Source organism: Anopheles ziemanni, assembly GCF_943734765.1.
Source record: "Anopheles ziemanni chromosome X unlocalized genomic scaffold, idAnoZiCoDA_A2_x.2 X_unloc_25, whole genome shotgun sequence".
Classification (NCBI taxonomy): Eukaryota; Metazoa; Arthropoda; class Insecta; order Diptera; family Culicidae; genus Anopheles; species Anopheles ziemanni.
This window is the reverse complement of record NW_026689791.1, coordinates 303872-312500: the sequence shown is the minus strand read 5'-3', so window position 1 is coordinate 312500 and position 8629 is coordinate 303872. Positions and strand designations below refer to the sequence as shown.

At 48.1% G+C, this 8629-nt stretch overlaps 1 non-coding gene across 1 annotated transcript; it reads right to left on the bottom strand.

The window, feature by feature from the left end:
- Positions 1–95: 95 nt before the first annotated feature.
- On the bottom strand, positions 96–250 carry LOC131292008 (5.8S ribosomal RNA). The gene has a single exon (XR_009189734.1). It is a non-coding gene; the product is annotated as a 5.8S ribosomal RNA (ribosomal RNA).
- Between the last annotated feature and the right edge of the window lie 8379 nt (positions 251–8629).

The following is an 8629-nucleotide window of genomic DNA, read 5'->3' as shown; positions in this document are numbered from 1 at the left end:
TAGCGGGTCGTCGCGACCCTAGTTAACATCATGGTGCACGTCTCGTGACGGGTGTCACGGCGTAGTTAAATGTATGCGATACATTTCTCAAATATAAGCGCTCAGTCATCTGTACATCATGGTAGGTTCCCACGACGTGCAATATGCGTTCAACTTATCAATGTTCATGTGTCCTGCAGTTCACATTATGACGCGCAGTTAGCTGCGGTCTTCATCGATCCATGAGCCGAGTGATCCACTGCCGAGGGTGACTAACTTGCGTAAGCCGCCGCTGTGCGCGTATACCCGTTCCCCGTAGGGAGGAGCAAGCCGCCGCTTAGAGACGAAGCATAAAGTGTCCTCATTCCACATAGGGCAAGCTGGATGAATCCATTTTACCCAGGACGGCCGAAGCGGCGTGGACCAGGGGAGAACTGAACCTTATACTTCACACCACAGTAAGTCTACGTGTCCTCTTCCACATAGGGCAAGCTAGAACTAACTATCTTACCCAGGACTGCCGAAGCAGCGTGGACCAGGGGAGGAACACACTTTTCATGGAAACGTAAGGCATCCATGACTGCCATAACGTAAGCCGCCGCTGTGCGCGTATACCCGTTCCCCGTAGGGAGGAGCAAGCCGCCGCTTAGAGACGAAGCATAAAGTGTCCTCATTCCACATAGGGCAAGCTGGATGAATCCATTTTACCCAGGACGGCCGAAGCGGCGTGGACCAGGGGAGAACTGAACTTTATACTTCACACCACAGTAAGTCTACGTGTCCTCTTCCACATAGGGCAAGCTAGAACTAACTATCTTACCCAGGACTGCCGAAGCAGCGTGGACCAGGGGAGGAACACACTTTTCATAGAAACGTAAGGCATCCATGACTGCCATAGTGCGTAAGCCGCCGCTGTGCGCGTAAACCCGTTCCCCGTAGGGAGGAGTCAAGCCGCCGCTTAGAGACGAAGTATGAAGTGTCCTCTTCCACATAGGGCAAGCTAGAATGAACTATCTTACCCAGGACCGCCGAAGCAGCGTGGACCAGGGGAGAACTGAACTTTATACTTCACACCACAGTATTGAGTAATGTGCCCTCTTCCACATAGGGCAAGCTGGAATGTTCCATTTTACCAAGGACGGCCGAAGCGGCGTGGACCAGTGGAGGACTACACAATCATGAGGTTTGATATCGACTTGTGTGTTTCAATAGGATACCGATGGTATGGTTTGAACCGATTTGATTTAGCCATTCTGAAGTCATCACTTGGTTGAAGCGCTGAACTAGGGAGGCATCGTTTACATATATATTGGTTTTCGCATGCTCTACTAGGTTAATGTCATGAGGTTGGCTATCGAGCATGCCCAAGTGATGACTTGATTGTGTGCTTGCTTGAATTCTTCACATTTCATACCATCGGTTAGTTGTCGAATCATTCCTCGATCATAACCTTCGTTCTTGGTTCATGTATGCTCTCTTCCACATAGGGCAAGCTAGAATTAACTATCTTACCCAGGACCGCCGAAGCAGCGTGGACCAGGGGAGAACTATACTTTGTCTTGTATGCCCTCTTCCACATAGGGCAAGCTAGAACTAACTATCTTACCCAGGACCGCCGAAGCAGCGTGGACCAGTGGAGGACTATACTTTGTTCATAACACCACAGTATTGAGTAATGTGCCCTCTTCCACATAGGGCAAGCTAGAATGAACTATCTTACCCAGGACCGCCGGAGCAGTGTGGACCAGTGGAGGACTACACAATCATGAGGTTTGATATCGACTTGTGTGTTTCAATAGGGTACCGATGGTATGTTTTGAACCGATTTGATTTAGCCATTCTGAAGTCATCACTTGGTTGAAGCGCTGAACTAGGGAGGGGCATCGTTTACATATATATTGGTTTTCGCATGCTCTACTAGGTTAATGTCATAGGGTTGGCTATCGAGCATGCCCAAGTGATGACTTGATTGTGTGCTTGCTTGAATTCTTCACATTTCATACCATCGGTTAGTTGTCGAATCATTCCTCGATCATAACCTTCGTTCTTGGTTCATGTATGCTCTCTTCCACATAGGGCAAGCTAGAATTAACTATCTTACCCAGGACCGCCGAAGCAGCGTGGACCAGGGGAGAACTATACTTTGTCTTGTATGCCCTCTTCCACATAGGGCAAGCTAGAACTAACTATCTTACCCAGGACCGCCGAAGCAGCGTGGACCAGTGGAGGACTATACTTTGTTCATTACACCACAGTATTAAGTATGGTGTCCTCTTCCACATAGGGCAAGCTAGAACTAACTATCTTACCCAGGACCGCCGAAGCAGTGTGGACCAGGGGAGGACTATACTTTATACTTCACACACTAGCCATACTGAAGTCATCACTTGGTTGAAGCGCTGAACTACGGCGGGGTAATCGTTTACAGGTTATAATCATATAGCTGCATGCTCATTAGTAGATAATGGAATATTGTATGGCAATATGAGCATGCCCAAGTGATGACTTTGTATCAAGCTCAACAGGTAGGGTATTGAGTCCTCTTCCACATAGGGCAAGCTAGAATGAACTATCTTACCCAGGACCGCCGGAGCAGCGTGGACCAGTGGAGGACTCTATACTTTATACTTCACACCACAGTATTGAGTACGACTTGCATAAAGCCCCTAATGAGAACCACGAGGGCTCTCTCAATGTAGAACCACGAGGGCTCTAGTACCGATTCTCTCGGTACGGCTTGGTCCGTGTTCCTTTATGCTTGTACTCTAAGTATTAAGTATTGTGTCCTCTTCCACATAGGGCAAGCTAGAACTAACTATCTTACCCAGGACCGCCGAAGCAGTGTGGACCAGGGGAGGACTATACTTTATACTTCACACACTAGCCATACTGAAGTCATCACTTGGTGGGGGTGAACTACGGCGGTATCTATCGTTTTGGTTCGGTCTATATAGGGTCGCTTGCATGCTCATTCGAATATAATGTAATTGTGTATGGCAATATGAGCATGCCCAAGTGATGACTTTGTTTCAAGCTCAACAGGTAGGGTATTGAGTCCTCTTCCACATAGGGCAAGCTAGAATGAACTATCTTACCCAGGACCGCCGGAGCAGCGTGGACCAGTGGAGGACTCTATACTTTATACTTCACACCACAGTATTGAGTACTTCTTGCATAAAGCCCCTAATGAGAACCACGAGGGCTCTCTCAATGTAGAACCACAAGGGCTCTAGTACCGATTCTCTCGGTACGGCTTGGTCCGTGTTCCTTTATGCTTGTACTCTTAGAAAGTCTCAACCCGGAGGTCTTGACTTTGATTGTCATAGTTGGACTACGACGGGGCATCCGACCATTGCTGATCGAACACCCCTGATTCACCATCTTTCGGGTAGGCGGTACGCGTACCTCCGGACGCGGAAGTCTCAACCCGGAGGTCTTGACTTTGATTGTCATAGTTGGACTACGACGGGGTATCCGACTCATCGAATACCCCAGAAGCACACCATCTTTCGGGTAGGCGGTACGCGTACCTCCGGACGCGGAAGTCTCAACCCGGAGGTCTTGACTTTGATTGTCATAGTTGGACTACGACGGGGTATCCGACTCATCGAATACCCCAGAAGCACACCATCTTTCGGGTAGGCGGTACGCGTACCTCCGGACGCGGAAAGTCTCAACCCGGAGGTCTTGACTTTGGTTGTCATAGTTGGACTATGACGGGGCATCCGACCATTGCTGATCGAACACCCCTGTTACACCATCTTTCGGATAGGCGGTGCGCGACACCACCGACGCGGAAAGTCTCAACCCGGAGGTCTTGACTTTGTATTGTTGGATAGTCCTCTTCCACTATAGGGCAAGCTGGAAATATTCCATTTTACCCAGGACTGCCGAGGCAGCGTGGACCAGGGGAGAACTTCACGGAATCTTCAGGCATCCATGATTGCCATAGTGCGTAAGCCGCCGCTGTGCGCGTCAACTCGTTCCCCGTGAGGAGGAGTCTAGCCGCCGCTAAAAGACGAAGCATTAAGTGTCCTCATTCCACTATAGGGCAAGCTAGAATTAACTATCTTACCCAGGACCGCCGAAGCAGCGTGGACCAGGCGAGGACTATACTTTATACTTCACACCACAGTATTGAGTACGACTTGCATAAAGCCCCTAATGAGAACCACGAGGGCTCTCTCAATGTAGAACCACGAGGGCTCTAGTACCGATTCTCTCGGTACGGCTTGGTCCGTGTTCCTTTATGCTTGTACTCGCGGAAAGTCTCAACCCGGAGGTCTTGACTTTGATTGTCATAGTTGGACTACGACGGGGCATCCGACCATTGCTGACCGAACACCCCTGATTCATCATCTTTCGGATAGGAGGTGGGCGCACCTCCTACGCGGAAGTCTCAACCCGGAGGTTCGGACTTAGAGTTTTTCCCATTTAAAAGTTTTTCTCTTAGCCATACTGAAGTCATCACTTGGTGAACGATTGAACTAGGGCGGGTTAATCGTTTATAGGTATCATGTGGTTTGCATGCTCTCTTAGGTTAAGGTCATGTGGTTGGCTATCGAGCATGCCCAAGTGATGACTTTGTTTCACGCTTGCTTGATTTCTTCATGATTCCCTGTTATATAGTGTAATCATTCGAGAACAGGGAATCTTTGGTTTTGCTCAACAGGTATTGGATGTCAACTTGGTATCTAGATCGCATTAAGTATCAACCCTTAGGTTCGGACTTGTATAGTGACATCTTGTTACGGTCTTGAGTCTCAACCCGCAGGTTCGGACTACTTAGTGTTTGATCGAATATAATATGGCAACTTGTGCCTAAGTCTCAACCCGCAGGTTCGGACTTCTGTTTATTTGGCCAATGTATGTATAAGGCAACTTGTGCCTAAGTCTCAACCCGCAGGTTCGGACTTGTGTATTTGTTCGAAGTCATGTATAAGGCAACGTGTGCCTAAGTCTCAACCCGCAGGTTCGGACTTGTTAGTGTTTCGTCAACTTTCATATGGCAACTTGTGCCTAAGTCTCAACCCGCAGGTTCGGACTTGTGTATTTGTTCGAAGTCATGTATAAGGCAACTTGTGCCTAAGTCTCAACCCGCAGGTTCGGACTTGTGTATTTGTTCGAAGTCATGTATAAGGCAACGTGTGCCTAAGTCTCAACCCGCAGGTTCGGACTTGTTAGTGTTTCGTCAACTTTCATATGGCAACTTGTGCCTGAGTCTCAACCCGCAGGTTCGGACTTCTATAGTGTTTCGTCAATTATCATATGGCAACTTGTGCCGAAGTCTCAACCCGCAGGTTCGGACTTCTGGAAGGATCACTTGGCCACTAATGATCCTTCCGCAGGTTCACCTACGGAAACCTTGTTACGACTTTTACTTCCTCTAAATCATCAAGTTCGGTCAACTTCGATAAAGCAGACGCGGTTCACGAGGATCCAGCGAACGATCATCTCCAAAGACCTCACTAAATAATCCATCGGTAGTAGCGACGGGCGGTGTGTACAAAGGGCAGGGACGTATTCAACGCTGGCTGATGACCAGCACTTACTAGAAGTTCCGAGTTCATATGGACCATTGCAATCCATAATCCCTACTAAGTGAGTATTTGAGTGATTTCCCGTTCCTCTCGGAATAGGAGACACGCTGCTACCCACATTGTAGCACGCGTGTAGCCCAGAACATCTAAGGGCATCACGGACCTGTTATCGCTCGATCTCATTTTGCTAAACACAAATTGTCCTGCTAAGCAGCGTACCGTAAGTGCACTTGCGCACACGAACAGCGAAGGTGTCAGGTCATACTCCACCGAAAGGTCCTAACCCGTTCCAATCGGCATCGACGCATTAACGCTGACTGCGTTCTAGTTAGCATATGTGAGTCACGTTCGTTATCGGAATTAACCAGACAAATCAATCCACGAACTAAGAACGGCCATGCACCACTACCCTTAAATTTGAGAAAGAGCTATTAATCTGTCTCACCTCCATAAGTTCGGACCTGGTAAGTTTTCCCGTGTTGAGTCAAATTGAACCGCAAGCTCCATTTCATTGTGGTGCCCTTCCGTCAATTCCTTTAAGTTTCAACTTTGCAACCATACTTCCCCCGGAACCTGACTTTGGTTTCCCGGAAGCTACTGAGAGCACCTGGTTGTAGCGTCTCCCAATTGCTAGTTGGCATCGTTTACGGTTAGAACTAGGGCGGTATCTAATCGCCTTCGATCCTCTAACTTTCGTTCTTGATTAAAGAAAGCATCCTTGACAAATGCCTTCGCTTTAGTTAGTCTTACGACGGTCTACGAATTTCACCTCTCGCGCCGTAATACTAGTGTCCCCAACTACTTCTGTTAATCATTACCTCCGGTCTGAGTACAAACCAATGAAAGATTAGACCAAGGTCGTATTCCATTATTCCATGCAAGATTATTCTAGGGCGTTTGGGCACCCTGCTTTAAGCACTCTAATTTGTTCAAGGTAAACGTGAGCGGTCGAGCTCTATGTTACACTTGCACCCGTTGAAGGGCACACCATGACACAGACTTGGTGCCCTACCACACCATTGAGTCGCAACCAGATTCCGACTTGGCCCACCGACCACGGGTTGACCGGGTCGGCGGAGCCGGACTGTGTTGGACAAGTATCAACTTCGAACGTTTTAACCGCAACAATTTTAATATACGCTAGTGGAGCTGGAATTACCGCGGCTGCTGGCACCAGACTTGCCCTCCACTTGATCCTCGTAGAAGGATTTATGCTCTACTCATTCCAATTATGAAACATCATTAAAGAGTTTCATATTGTTATTTCTCGTCACTACCTCCCCGTCCCGGGATTGGGTAATTTACGCGCCTGCTGCCTTCCTTGGATGTGGTAGCCATTTCTCAGGCTCCCTCTCCGGAATCGAACCCTGATTCCCCGTTACCCGTTGCAACCATGGTAGTCCTCTATACTACCATCCATAGTTGATAGGGCAGATATTTGCGAGATCTGTCGTCGGTGCGAGACCATACGATCAGCATCATTATCCAGACTTCAACTCAATGACACGGAGAACCCGCGATTGGTTTGACTAATAAGTGCACCAGTTCCCGCGAGGGTCCTGGCATGTTGCATGTATTAGCTCTAGATTTTCCACAGTTATCCAAGTAACTAGGTTGATGATCTCGTAAATTATAGCTGTTATACTGAGCCTTATGCGGTTTCACATTAAATCTGTTTGTACTTAGACATGCATGGCTTAACCTTTGAGACGAGCGTATATTACTGGTAGGATCAACCAGAATTCCGACTTTGCGTTCGAATGTTCATTGTCCCATTGCACCCGGAGGAGCAAACACCACGTTCTATATGTTGTCAAGTCCGGTAGCACACGGGAGGCGAGCCCCCGTGCGAACCTCATTGCCCTCGTATCACACACACCCGATGCACCGGACAGGCACTTGAGCGGCATTCGACTCCGCTAAGCGCTCGTGCGCCCGATTGTGCATGCGCTGACGGGGCCTTCATACCCCTACCACAGCGACCTTATGCCAAACTTCCATGAATACTTAGGTGAGCTGACAAGGGCCTTCATTTCCCTACCATCAACTAAAGGACACGCTAGGCGCGTCCGATCATTGCAACTGCGGGGCTTTCATACCCCAATCACCACAGTACGCAATTCACCAGAGTTTAATCACAACCCCCCCGGACATGGCACACTATTAACTTGCAACAAAACTTAGTGTGTGCCGGGCACATCGGTTCCACAAAATCATTCCCGATGTACCCCAATTGGGGTTGTGAACGCATCCATGGTCCTCTGACACACCCAACCAAGCGTGGATACTACATACCTCAAACACCCAGTACACTAACAGACAAATCAATATATGGTTGCTTTCCCCCAGACATTTGCCAATCACTTGGCACCCGGACGGGAACTCGCTCCTGATTGCGCCAATGCCACCCATTTGCCAAGAGCGAGTTCTGTATGTAGATTTCATTTGGAAAGACAACCGTGTACTGGATATTCTATCCGACGATTACAGATGACGAGTACGAGACTCGACTACACTCACGGATAATACATTTTGGGTCGAGATTGCTTTCGGGGTTTTCGATTGGTCTTGCGCTTGTAAACGTATAACTTTGACTTGTGGTAACTTCGGTATGTTAGTCGATCACGTGGATGTGAACTGGTTAGGGTGAGCAATATGTTCACTTGCACTCTGGGTAGGAATAGGTGAGCGCTATAGGTTAAGATCATTGTATGGTTCCATCGTGATGACTTTCGCTAGATAGTAGGATGTTTGGATAGTTATAACGTTTTTGGCCATTTGTTCATAGTGTTCAGTCCATTGAGGAATTCGATTGGTCTTTGCTTCACACACGTGGTCGATCACTTGGATGTGAACTAGGGTGAGAATAAGGTGTTCACTAGTGCTCTTAGGTTTTGGATCAGTACTGAGCACTTGATTGGTTTCGCATAATATGTATCCATAGTGATGACTCTTTCCAGCTTAAGATTTCGTTACCGGTTTCGAATCCTCCCCACGTTCGCTTTTACTTGGTTAGGTTTTCGAGTGTAGATTTGAAAGCAATCTCATGTATGTATCCCATCTGATATAAGCCACTGACAGTTCATGTCACCTCGTTCAACTCTCGCTGG